Raw genomic sequence first — 14539 nt, forward strand, 5'->3', positions numbered from 1 at the left:
AAGCCGGAGAATGCTAAATCTGGTGCAGCTGTGCATGGCACCAAATTAGTTTCTATCTTCAGCTTGCTCAATTACCAAAGAAATGGAAGCTGATTGCTGTCTATGCAGAGCTGCACCAGATTATGCACTCTTCACTTTTAGTAAATCAACCCCCAAGGTTCTCACACCCACAGTATACTGTATGTTATGGTAGAAACAGTAGAGTTGGAAGATACAGTGTCTTCTTGGACCTGGGACCTTGGACAGCAAAGGGTCAGAGTATTAATAGCACAACTTTAGGGACGTGTGTCAGGAAGAGCAAAAGTAACCAAAGAGATGAAAGATAGCAAATATAAAGCAGAAGGAACCAAAGGATAAAGAAAGAGAGAGAAATTACTTAGAGGCCAAGAAGCAGCATTTACACATTTTATTTTTGTATCCTGCGTAATCCTAAACATTTTAGTCTAGGGGACATGGTATTTTACCCAAATACAACCCCTTTAATGGGGCCATATTGAGAGCATCCCTTGGCTCAGGGTACAGCCCAATACAAATGTATGAATGCTTACTATATAGAGACAGACAGCTCTGATCAAAATTTCACTCTGTTGAAGGAAACTAGTGCTTTCAGTCCAAGGTAAGTAAGCAGCTGTGTTGGGTTCTAGGTTAGTTTAGGGGTTCATTAAAAGAGAACATATCCTTTAACATCATAGGTTATACATTGTAAAGGCCAATCATAGTGAGATGTGCTAACCAACTAATTGTTGTTAGATGGTCTTATGTTTCCACAGTGGAGTTATACCCGGGAGCACATTTATGCCTTTTGAACCCTTATCAAGATATATGAATGTCAGCTAAAGATTAATTGGGAAGTAGAAGTGGAGAAAATGTTGGAACCTTCACAAAGTTTGTGAAAATAACTAGTATCTGACTGGTATCTGAATTTCCAAAAATTCTAGCAATATATGGCCAGCTTTAGAGAAGGGTGCCCTTTAACCACTTTCCACCCAGTTGAGGCCTCCTCTTAATACGGTCTGTAAGCCCAGGGGGCATGAAGGATTGGTGATCATGTGACCGCTGTGATTGGCTGTCACAGTGGTCACATGATCAGGCGTTAGTTCCCCTGGCTACTGATCGTTAGTGCAGCCTGAGAGCTGTCTTTAACAGCTCAGCCCCTGTACCGTGAATGCGCTTTCACCACAGATACCTCGGTCTCCCATTGGTGCATATGTGCGGCATGCGGGTGTTAACCACTTGCCCTCAAGAGGATTTACCTCCCTTCCTGACAGGACATTTTTTGCGATACAGTGCTGCGTTAATTTAACTGACAATTGCGTGGTCATGCATTGCTGCACCCAAATTAAATTTATGCCTTTTTTTCCCCACAAATGGAGCTTTCTTTTAGTGGTATTTGATCGCCTATGAGTTTTTTTTTATTTTGTGCACTATAACCAAAAAAAGACCAAGAATTTAAAAAAAAAATTTTTTTAAAACTTTTTTGCTATAAAACATATCCATTAAATTAATTTTAAAAAATCAAATCTCGTCATACATGTCTTTTGCTAAATAAAAAAATCAAAATACGTGTAAATTAATTGGTTTACATGAAAGTTATAGCATCTACAAATGGCGGCATATATACTGGAATTTATTTTCCTTTTTATACTAGTAATGGCGATCAGCGACTTATAGTGGGACTGCGGCAGGCATTCTGACACTGGGTGGGAACTGACTAACTGCCACTAGCATCCCTATTGACACTAATACAGTGACCAGTGCTGGGCAGGAAGGGGTCAACATCTGGGGAGATCAAAGGGTTAACTGTGGGCTGTTTTACTGTGTTGTGCGTGTGTACTTTACTGTGTAAGCACGCTGCAGAGCAATACAAAGTAGCATGCTGGCGCTGACAGGAGAGATCTGTATTGTTTACACACAGACCTTTCCTCTGTCAGTTTTCCTCAGCGATCACCTGGTGTTGGCTTGGAATCTCTGGCTGTGACCTAATGATCAACAGCTGTAGCCACCAATGGCGGAGCGGGTAGGGCAGTGCCCGCACCCCTACCCAGAAATACAAAACTGCACATCCCTGACACCCTGTAGCAGTATTTCTGCTATAGGGTGATTGGGAAGTGGTTAAAGCCCACTCTTTTGCTTCTGCACATATGTGTTAAGTGAGCTGCAAGAGGTTAAAGCAAAACTGTTTGTTTGCCTTGCATGGGCAAGCTCAAATCAGATTTATGTGAAACATCCCATTCATCCAGTTTGAGCAAGAGATAGTTACAGGACATTATAGCAGTTACAACAGTCAGCTTTTAGTTGCTCTGTGTTTTTGGAAAACAACTTTGCAATAAGTCTCAATGTTCTATAGATTTATGATCATAAAAAAGGGATATTCAAGCACAACCTTCAAACACGCTTGATGCAAGTCAGCTGAAGAACTACATTTTCAGTGAATCATTTTAGCTCAAAGCAACAAAGCTAGAGATGTATCCCTTTTGAGATCAAAAGAATGTGTTTGCATTTCCAGAAAATGTGTGTGCCTCTCAGGGAATAGAGATGTCCTCAAAGGCCAGCTTTACTTCCTAATATTTTGTAGGCCATAAAGATACTTTTACAGATCTCTGAAGGTTAAATTTCTCTCTCAGAATTTTCTGTCGTGTCTTTATGTAAGTAGCAGTCTTTTACTGTGTGTGCGTCATGGTGATAGAAAAGTTAAGCACATCTTTTCAGTAACTGAAATCTGATTTTAGAGGACATTTTTAGGAATCTCTGAACCTTGCCAATTTCTGATTTTACTGTTTTAATAATAGAGACCACAAGTTCTCTGCAGCTTTTCATTTCTCCTCATTGCAAACAGCACAGCAGGGTATTTATATTTCATATTCCTCAGCGTTTGTTTTTCAATAATGGCTACACTTAGCACTGATCTTTACTAAGCCATCAAAGATTTCTCCTTTTAAACACAGTCAGCATGTAGCGCAGCTCTAAGCTATGTAGTGAGATGGAATTTGACATATTTCCATCATTTGTTAGATTTCATTGTTTTTTGTAAGACATTCTTTTTGTCTCATGCGCTGCAGGAATGTCTGTTAAATAGATTTTAATAATAATTTCTTAATTTCTGATTTGTTTGAAAGAAACACCTTGTGGTTGTATGGGCAGTATAGATTACGGCCTGATAAACTGTTCAGCTTGTGAGGTTGCAGCCTTGAATTTGATTATGAAACTCTTCTGATGTAGTAAAAGTCTGCAAACAAGGTCTACATGAATAATAAATGGTGCTGAATTTTTCATTGACTGAATTACGGAATGTTTTCTAGAAGGGATCTCTTCGCCATATACATAATTTAGTGGTAATAATGGCTGTTGCTTTTACAAGGAAAGTATAGTAACTTGTACAGAGAATAGGAACATCGTATACATTGGAGGCTTTACAATTGTAAACAGATTTTTGCAACTAAATTTATCTTAATGGCTTTGAGAGAGGTTTGACATTGTAAAGCAGATCAGGGAAATATTCAAATTTGTAAATAATATTTATAGGCTGCCTTGTTTAATTTTGTCTGAACAGGCTGTTAGAAATATCTATTCTGCATAAGTTAAGGCAGCATTCAGATATCATAATAACCTAACCAAACCTGATTTATGATACATTTTTATACTAACACTGTCCCTTTATCAGTCATTCTAGTGCTAGCTAAACACTTCTGGGGAAAAAAATCTCCATACCACAAACGTATTTTGAATGAAAAATGTATTAGAAATGACAAATGCTGTACATCGTATGGCATCTCTGTATGGCATTCCTCAAAATCCACAATACAGTGGGGGTGATTTACTATAACTGGAGGGTGCAATATCTGGTGCAGCTATGTATGGTAGCCAATCAGCTTCTTACTTCACATTGTTCAATTAAGCTTTGGCAATGAAACCTGGAAGCTCATTGGTTTCTATGCAGAGCTGCACCAGACTTTGGACTCTCCAGTTTAGTAAATCAACCCCAGTGTGTTTAAAAAAGAATGGCCCAATTTTAAAACTTTCTATCTATGCAACCATGCACCGCCAATGAATGAAACCTGTACTACTTGAACGGGCGTGGCCTAGAATTTCTAATGGTGGCCCCTAGATACCACTACTAGCGCCCAAATAGACGCTAACCTCAGTCGTTAACAAGATGGTGTCTATGCAACAGAAGGTCTTTTGTGTTCTCCAATTTAGCAAGACTGAGTCTGTAATAACTGTGCTGTGTGCTTTTCGACAGCATTTTGAGATTAATCCATTAGTGGCAAAGAACATTTGTAGTTGGAATAAACAATTTGAAGAATTGGGGTGTTTATGTAGGGGAAAAGTCCAGGGTGAACACACACTTTAGCGGAAAATGTACAACGAATTCAAGAGGCTTTTCAGCAAAGCCCACACAAGTCTGCTAGTCGTGCTAGCTGAGAACTTGCAATCCCATAATATGATTGTCTGGCATGTGTTAAGATGTTTGCTTCTGAGGCCATACCAGTTGTAACATGTGCAAGCTCTTTGTGTAAATGACAGAAGAAAACTTTTAGATTTCTGTCATATGCTCATGCGACATGGAGGACAACAGATTCGTACTGCGGTTAATTTTTAGTGATGAAGCAGCATTTCATCTAAGCGGTAATGTTTCACGTCACAATGTTCACAAATGTTGACTTGAGAAGCCACACAAACTTGTACAGCATGAGCGAGATTCACCAAAAAATTAATGTTTCGTGTGGTTTCATTTACAAAGATTTTAGGCCCTTTCTTTTTTTAGGGAAACACTGTTACATGACATTGCTATCTTGAAATGCTGAAGGACTGTCTTTTCCCATAGCTTAATGAAGACTCTGAAGATTTCATTTGTCAGCAAGATGGTGCACCGCCACATTGGTACAACCGATACAAAAACTGGACTTGTGAATACAGTCGGGTCCATATATATTTGGACACGGGCACAATTTTAGTTTTTTTCAGGTATTTACCAAAACACATTCAAGCTATAGTTGTATAATGGATATGGGCTGAAAGTGTACACTCTCAGGTTTAATTTAAGGGGAATATACATCTAAATTGAAGGGTTTAGGAATTACAGCTTTTAAGAATAGCCATCCCCCCTTTTTCAAGGGACCAAAAGTAATTGGACAATTGAATCAAAAGCTGTTTCATGGCCAGGTCTGAGCTACTCCTTTGTTATTTCTTCATCAGTTAAGCAGGTAAAAGGTCTGGAGTTTATTCTAAGTGTGGTATTTGCATTTGGAATCTATTGCTGTGAACCAACATCATGGTTTCAAAGGAGCTGTCAATGCAAGTGAAACAGGCCTTTGTAAGGCTTCAAAAACTAATCAAATCCATCAGAGAGATAGCAGCAACATTAGGAGTGGCCAAATCAATGGTTTGGTACATTATGAGGAAAGAAGAATGCACTGGTGAGCTCAGCAACATACAAAGGTGTGGACGTCCATGGAAGACAACAGTGGTGGATGATCGACAGGATCCTCTCTATGGTAAAGAAAAATCCATTCACAACATCCAGACAAGTGAAGGACACTTTCCAGGAGGTGGGCGTATCCTTGTCAAAGTCTACAATCAAGAAAAGACTTCACGAGAGCAAATACAGAGGGTTCACCACAAGGTGCAAACCATTCATAAGCTTGAAGAATAGAAAAGCCAGATTAGACTTTGCCAAAAATACATCTACAAAAAGCCAGACCAGTTCTGGAAATCATTCTTTTGGACAGATGAAACGAAGATTAATGTGTTTAGAGATATACTGTCAGTCCAGATTCAGCCAAATGCAGCAAAGTTGATTGGACAGCACTTTATAGTACAGATGGACAATGATCCAAAACACTGAAAGCAACCCAGCAGCTTTTGAAGGAAAAGTGGGATATTCTGCAATGGCTGAGTCAATCACCTGATCTCAACCCAATTGAGCATGCATTTCACTTGCTGAAGGCAAAACTAAAGGCAGAAACAAATAACTGAAGACAGCTGCAGTTAGTCTGGCAAAGCATCAGAAAGGAGGAAACCCAGTCTTTGGTAATGTCCATGGGTTCCAGACTTCAGGCAGTCATTGCCAGTAAAGGATTCTCAACAAAATGTTTTAAGTGAACATTTTATTTATGATTAATAATATAATTATGATTAATTATAGACCTGTTTAACTTCTAAAGTTGGGAAGATACTGAAAAGTTTAATAAAAGACCACATAGATGAGTTCTTGCTGGAAACAAATATTTTAAGCAACAGACAGGATGGATTCATGAAAGACAGAAGTTATCAGAACAAATCTGATTTCTTTTTTTGAGGAGGTGAGCAAAACCTTGGACAGAGGGGTGGACGTGGTATACTTGGATTTTGCAAATGCGCTTGACGCAGTTCCCCACACAAAGCTAATGTGTAAGGTAAAGTCTACAGACTTGGAAAAAATCCGTATGTAAATGGATAGAAAACTGGCTAAAAGATCGTATCCAGAGTAGTGGGTAATGATTCATACTCTGAGGTCTAGGGTCTAGGGTTGTCAGTTGTGTACCCCAAGGTTCAGTGTTGGGACCCTTACTTTTTAATATATTTATAAACGATATAGGGTCTGGGATTAAAAATACCATTTTAGTCTTTGAAGATGACACCAAGCTGTGCAGTGGAATAACGTCCTTACAGGATGTCTCCAATTTACAAGCCGACCTCAATGCACTGTTTAATTGGGCAACTATGTGGCAACTGAGGTTTAATGTTGATAAATGTAAGGTTATACACTTGGGGGCTAAGAATATGTGTGCATCATACATACTAGGGGGAGTACAACTGGGGGAATCAATGGTGGAGAAGGATCTGAGAGTTCTGGTAGATTACAAGCTTAATAATGGCATGCAATGCCAAGCTGCAGTTTCTAAAATGAGCAAAATCCTCTCTTGTATTAAAAGAGGTATAGACTTCCGAGAGAGATATATCATGCTACCCCTGTACAAATCATTAGTAAGACCTCATCTGAAATACACAGATCAGTTTTGGGCACCAATTCACAAAAAGAACATTGGGGAACAGGAGAAAGTACAGAGAAGGGCAACCAAACTGATAAGAGGCATGGAGGAGCTCAGCTATGAGGAAAGATTAGAGGAACTGAATTTATTCACTCTTGAGAAGAGGAGATTAAGGGGGGATATAATCAACATGTATAAATATATCAGTGGTTCATATAGTGAACTCGGTGTAGAGTTATTCATCTTGAGGTCATCACAGAGGAGAAGGAGGCACTCTTTACATCTTGAGGAAAAGAAATTTAATCTCCAAATATGGAAAGGGTTCTTTACAGTAACAGCTATGAAAATGTGGAATAGACTCCTTCAAGATTTGGTTCTGGCCAGCTTAGTGGATTGCTTTAAAAAAAAGGCCTGGATTTCTTCTTAGATATGCAGAACATAACTGGTTACTAACATTTATTGGTAAAGTTGATCCAGGGAATAACCAGGAGCAAACTGGATCATGCTTTGCTGGGTTTTTTGCTTTCCTCTGGATCAACTGTGAGTGTTGGATTATAACTTATGTTAGTGGCCCCCAGTTTGCACTTACAGTAGTGATTTTTATTTTTTTTTTAATTTTTTAGTGCTTTATATTCACAGCTCCATTTAAACATTTAAACTGTATAGACAAAGAAAAAGTGCTCCAGAGTTTTGATCAGATGCTTTGAAGGGCAGAGGAGGGATCAGGGGTCTTATACATTCCTGATTTCTCAACGATTACCTGTCACTGCACCAGCTATCCTAAGGGATGTTGTTCATCCTTTGTGATAGCAATAAAGTTGAATAAAAAGAATTAAAGAAACAGTGTAAAAACTAAAAATACATTTAAACAAAATAAAAAAAAATGTAAAGCACCCCAGTTTCCCCATGCTCACATGCAAATGCACATGGTAGGTCCCGCACTCATATGTAAACAGTGATTGCACTACACGTGAAGTATCGCACCGAACATATTCTAGCACCAGTGCTCATGTTTAACTCACAGTGCAGAACAAACTGCACTCCTGTGATCAACAGGAGAAAGTTAGGTATAGTTTATATACAGATTACCCACAGTTTTATGTATTTTTTCTTTTTTTTTTTTGTTGTTTCACCAAATCATGGAAGGGGTTTTTGTTATTTTTATCAGTTATGCTGGTAGCACAAGTAAATAGATATAAAAGTATAACCACTTGCCCACCGTTTACAGTACTTTACTGCGGGCAGCATGTACCAGTACATCGCTCTAGGTGTATTAACAAAACCATTTAGTCACTTCCGGGTTCAGTTCTTGGTTTACCTGGCTGTTGCAGCCAGGAAAGCAGCCAATCAGACCGATCTGTGACAAATTACGGGCATTAGTGCCCCATCATTGGTGTCAGTGGGGGGGGAATAGTGCCCCATCATTGATACTAGTGTGGGGGGGAATTGTGCCCAATCATTGGTGTCAGTGGGGGGGGGGGATAGTGCCCCATCGTTGGTGTCAGTGGGGGGAGGAACAGTGCCCCAACGTTGGTGTCAGTGGGGGGAGGAATAGTTCCCCATCGTTGGTGTCAGTGGGAGGAATAGTGCCCCATCATTGGTGTCAGTGGGAGGAATAGTGCCCCATCATTGGTATTAATGACACCAATGATGAGGCACTATTCCTCCCACTGACACCAATAATACTTACCTTGCTGACTCCTGCTCCAGCCTGGGCTCGCTCCCTCCCTCTCCCATCTACAGCCAGCATACCTGGCTGCAGCAGCACCATCTGCACGCTACAGACGCTTACTTGTCAGCTGTCTTCCTTCTCCGGCCGCTCCCTCGCTCGATCTTCTTTGCTCTTCGCGCTGCTGCTCGGCTCCTCTCCAAGCTCCACCTCCTCGCTGGTTATTGGCCATCTGTGTGCCTCTCCTGAGCTACAGTTCCGGCGGCCAATCACTGGCGAGGAGGCGGAGCTGTTGAGTGATCCCGGGGATGTGGCCAGATGACAGGGGCGGCATGTCATCCCGCGCACACATCGCGGTCCAGGGAAATGTGGACGTATCTGCATGTGGGCGGACCCGCCTGGAGACTGATAGAGGAGCGGTGTCTCGGTTCCTAAGACCATCTGAAATATGTGTTTTCCGATGGTCTTAGGAGACCCCTGTGAAAGGGTTGTTCGACCCCCAAAGGGGTCGTGACCCACAGGTTGAGAACCGCTGCTCTAGGCAAAGCAACAAACCCTTACACACTAAACCTAAAAGCATTTTACATACATGCACATGTTAGATTAGCACATTTGATCACCCCTGCCACCCAGCCAGTGCCATTAGTACAGTGTATAAAATGTTTCACTGATCACTGTATCAGGGATGAGCAAATTATATCGCTTGACTCCTGGGACATGCAGTTTCAGGCACCGTGCAGGTGTTTTTCGTTTACTTTTAGCCCTGCTGCGGGCAAAAAGCAGAGTTTACTTTTTTTTGCCGATCCCATTCTAAGCAGAAGTGATTGAATGGCTGAATTCCCCCCCCTCCCCCCAAAAGTCCTGCTGCCGGTTCTTGCAGAGGATGTTGGCACTGTGCCAGCCCAGGGAGAGTTGCATAGTGCGGGATGGGTGTAGGAGATCAGAGCCACGGGGCCATATCCGGCTACTGCAAAATGAGAGACTGAGTAAAAGAGCCAAGAGGAGGAGAGAAGAGACCGCGTTGGCCACCAGACACACCTCCACTGGGACAACATGGCCTCACTTCCACCTGCCGGACCAACATCTGGACCGGCCTTCACGTCCACAATCGGTTAGTGACCCCTATCCAGGGCCCTAGACCCCCCTCACCCGTAGTGGCCCCTAATATCACTTCTGCTGGGGACACTGATCTTGAACTCTGACCCATCAGACTTATATGGGGGTCTCTGACCCAACATATCACTTATACTGTCGAGGAAAATGGCATGTACCTGATAACCCTTGTATTACCTACATTTTTATTTTTTGTTTTACATTTAGCCCTGCTGCGGGCAAGAAGCGGGTTTTACTTTTTTTGGCCCAGTTATTCCCTTCTAAGCAGCCACTCATTCACTTCTGTCGGTGGTGGAAGGGGGGTTTCAGACTCTCTGTTATCCTGGAAACCAGAAACGACGAGGATTTAGTCACTTCCGGTTTCAGTTCTTGGTTTACCTGGCTGTTGCAGCCAGGAAAGCAGCCAATCAGACCGATCTGTGACCTGTGACGAATTACGCTTCTCTGTTTGGCAATCTGATGGATGTCAAATGAGCTCAAGCGCTGGGTAAAAAGATAAATAAATCGCAAAGGACTAGCCGCTAGCATAAAAAGGTAACCTCTAAAACCTCCAGAATAATAAACCATAAAACAATGTATGCAGCGCGAATAGTCATAAAACATATTAAAATGGACAATGAATAGCCATATAAATAAATAAATAAAGTCAATCAGCTTAAAGTGCAAAAAGGCATGACTGCTGTGAGAGAGTCAATAAGGCTTATATAGCAAAATATCCGTGACTCCTGTGATGGTGGAAATAAGTGTCGATTGCACTAACCAGATAGCAGAAGTGCTTGCGCATGGAGTAAATAAGACCTACTCCTGGTTCTCTGGATCTGGAACACATGTAGTGGTAGTGGTCATCTGTATAGCAGCCACAAGGTGCCATACATCATGAATCCAAGGACAGCATCAAGCAGTACCAATAACAGCCACCAGGGGGATCATCCAAGATACCAGAACTGGGTTTCATTTGCCACCACCCCCTAGGAATACAAAACCATTTAGTCACTTCCGGGTTCAGTTTCTTGGTTTATCTGGCTGTTGCAGCCAGGAAAGCAGCCAATCAGACCGATCTGTGACAAATTACGCTTCTCTGTTTGGCAATTTGATGGATGTGTCTGGGTTTTGTGGTTGGCAAGAGAACATTACTTGCTTGATTGCATTGTGCCAAGTGTAAAGATTGGTGGAGGGGGGATTATAGTGTGGGGTTGTTTTTTAGGGGTTGGGCTTGGCCCCCTAGTTCCAGTGAGAGGAACTCTTAAGGTGTCAGCATACCAAGACATGTTGGACAATTTAATGCTCCCAACTTTGTGGGAACAGTTTGGGGATAGCTCCTTCCTGTTCCAACATGACTGCGTATCAGTGCACAAAGCAAGGTCCATAAAGACATGGATGGGAGAGTTTGGGGTGGAGGAACTTGACTGGCCTGCACAGAGTCCTGACCTCAACCTGACAGAACACCTTTAAGATGAATTAGAGTGGAGACTGTGAGCCAGGCCTTCTTGTCCAACATGAGTGCCTGACCTCACAAATGTGCTTCTGGAAGAACAGTCAAACATTCCCATAAACGCACCCCTAATCCTTGTGGACAACCTTCCCAGAAGAGTTGAAGCTGTTATAGCTGCAAAGGGTGGGCCACCTCAATATTGAACCCTACAGACTGGGATGCCATTAAAGTTCATGTGCATGTAAAGGCAGGTACCCCAATACTTTTGGCAATATGGTATGTGTGTGTGGTTGTGTGTATAATATGTTTGGGGCTCCACGTAATTTTTTAGCAAAAAATGCTGATCTGTACACGTAGGAGAGGAACGTCAGAATTGGCTCGGTAGGCAAGTGGTTAACAGAGTGGACATCGGAGCTTGAATTGGCTGCTCGGCATGCTACCTTGTGTGAGGGTAACCTGAAAGAGTAACTTTTTTTTTTTTTTTCTCTTCTCTTTCATTGGGGCCAGTGCCTCATTTACTCACTCAGCAGATGCACTTCTGCTGAGCATTAAGAGAGCCTGACACTACCCTTTCCTGATGAGCACCCAAGATGTGTTCGTCACACTGCCCCTCCCTTCTAGTCCCTGGGTGCAGTGCTGAAGACAGGGAGGTGAGTAGGAGATAAACAGTGCAATGGTAAAAACATGAAAAGTTTAAGTTGCCATAAAACCTCTTTCATTTTTAAATGCCCCAGACATTCCTAAAAGCACATCTGCCTAATAAAAAGGCATCAAACCTTGCTATCAATAAAGACCTTATTTAAATATGGTTTTGGTTAAAAGTATTTTTTTTTCTAATCAGGACAAGTAGATTGGGCCCCCATTTTGGTCCCTTGAACAAGTAGTTTTTTTGCACACCCCTGCTGTATTACTGCCTTTAGTGACATCAGATAGTGTCAGGGTCAGTTAGCATTCCTCCCAGCTAGGGTCAGCTAGTGTTAGATCATCGCACTCACACTATAGGTCGCTGACCACCACCATCACTAGTATAGTGTTTTTACGGATCAATATATTGATCAAGAATGGGAGAATACTAGTGCTTCCTTAGGAAAGTGTCCCCAAAAATGTAGTGTTAGCACTAGTCCCTCCACTGTTTTTCACAGAAGATTTGTAGCAATTCTTTGTGAGCCAAATGCCTTGTTTACCATGTGGTAAATATGCCCCTGCATGTGTGAGCAATGTATAATTTAAGTGACAACTGTGTGTTTAAAAAAAAAAATTATAATTTAAATTTTTTTTTCAAAACATTTGTGGCAAAACACTAAATCTTCCATGGACTCAACATGCCTCTCAGCAAATTCCTTGGGGTGTCTACTTTCCAATTAGAGGTAATTTGGTGGGGGGCGGGGAGGGTTACCAAAGACATGTGGCAGAATACACTTTGGCCTAAATTTGAGTTTATTGGATATTTTTTATAACAGAAAGTAGAAAACTTTTTTTTTTTTTTCAAAATTTTCAGTCTTTTTTCGTTTATATCGCAAAAAAATAAACCCAGTGGTGATCAAATACCACCAAAAGACAGCTCTGTTTGTGTGAAAAAAAGCATATACATTTCGTTTGGGTACAGCATTGCATGACCGTGCAATTACCAGTTGAAATAGTTCAGTGCTGAATAGGAAAAGATAGCCTAGTCAGGAAGGAGGGAAAACCTTCCTGGGCTGAAGTGGATAATATATTTACTTGCTTAAACTTTTAATTTTACATTTCCTCAGTTGCTTCCTAGTTCATGGTCTAAGCCAAAACAATGTTATAAATCCCAGGAGTCTTCATGGGAATTTTTTTCTTTCATCTGGAGAAGTGAAGGAGGGGCTTTCTCTTCTAAGCGCACCCTCCTCCCTGCATGCCTGAGCTTAAGGGTATATGGATTACAAAAAGTAAATGCTGCATGAATCATCTGCCCTTACTGAAGATGGCTGCAGCTAGAAAGGCTAGAGGGTATTTTTCAAAGTGATTTCAACAAAATAAAGCGTCGAGACATGGATGGATGTGTTTGCTTTAAATATTACAAATTAATTAAATAGCCTTTTTCAGTTTGCGGTTTTCAGAGTTAAATGCTGTTTTCAGGAATAATACCACATTATGGTCACTAGACAAACCCGACAATCATAGAAAATCAACGTATTACGCAAAATAAGGCAAAATAAATGTGTGAAAACTTGACAAATGTTTGTGACATCACTCCAGCAATTTTTTTTTTATAAATCTACCCCATCAATTTGAGTTCCTTTATTGAAGATGTAATTTTTTTTTTTTTTATACTTTACATTTTTCCCCACTCGTGATATTCAACATAAATCCTCTTTGCCCTTCCAATAACATGTACAGTGTGGGTGAGCACCACCTCTACCTACCCCACACATGGGGAAGTATTAGGCTACATTCAAACAGCTGACTAGTATCAGTGACAGGTTGGTGGCAGCCGCAGATATCCATGCCTGCCTGCATGGCGGTCCTGTGGGCAGGCAAGGTGTCTCTAGCACTCGCAGGTGGCTGAAACAGCTACAGGAGTCAATAGATCCATATTGCTGTCTTTCACACCAGTGCTAGTCGCCCATGCGAAAGTAGCCTTAATATGGTTGTAAATCTCAGACATGAAATCTGAACAAAGCACATATTTCTATAGTGTTTACTTGCCTCCCTCCAAAGTGCCATTTCTCTCTGCTGCCTCACTCCTCTGCAACCAGCATGAGTAATTTCCGATGCGTTTTCTTGACGCCAAGAGAAAAAAGGTGACAGAGTGCACAGCCTGTGATTGACAGCCTCAGTTCTGTTCCTGTGTGAAGGGTGGTGTGTCCCTTTTCTCCAGTCAGCTCTCAGAGCTCTTGTACAGTGTGTGACTGCAGCTCTCCACCCCTGCTTTGTGAGTTTGTGAAAAATCCTTTTCATCTCTTTGCGTTTTAAAAGGATATACAGGAGAAATGACTGCAAATTGAAAGGTTAAAATTATGTGGGAGGATTTGTTTCATCTCTGTGTATCACAGGCCAGTCACTTCACTGTGTATAGGTATGGGTTTACAGCTACTTTAAAGCGGAGCTCCACCCAAAAGGGGAAGTCCCCCACTCCCCAGTAAGGATTGGCACCTTTGGGGAACGGGTACCCGAATTTGACAGGTACCCGCTCCCACTTCCACTGCGATCACCTAGGCCTGGGGTAGGCAACCTGAGAGCCGCAGGACTGCAAGTTCCATCATGCCTCTGCAAGTTGTAGCTGTAACTGTCAGTTTTGTAATCTTTGCAATGCCTCATGGGAAATGTAGTTCCACAACAGCTAGAGAGCCGCAGGTTGCCTACCCCTGACCTAGGCGGTTGGAAGCG

General features: G+C 41.7%; 1 protein-coding gene across 1 annotated transcript in view; it reads left to right on the forward strand.

Moving 5' to 3' along the window:
• METTL4 (methyltransferase 4, N6-adenosine) overlaps positions 1-14539 on the forward strand; it is a 251100-nt gene that overhangs the window by 19789 nt on the left and 216772 nt on the right. The gene's annotated exons all lie outside the window — the stretch shown is intronic.

The sequence above is a fragment of the Staurois parvus genome, unplaced genomic scaffold (genome assembly GCF_062004578.1).
Source record: "Staurois parvus isolate SC_StPar_1 unplaced genomic scaffold, SC_StPar_1.0 ptg000015l, whole genome shotgun sequence".
Lineage (NCBI taxonomy): Eukaryota > Metazoa > Chordata > Amphibia > Anura > Ranidae > Staurois > Staurois parvus.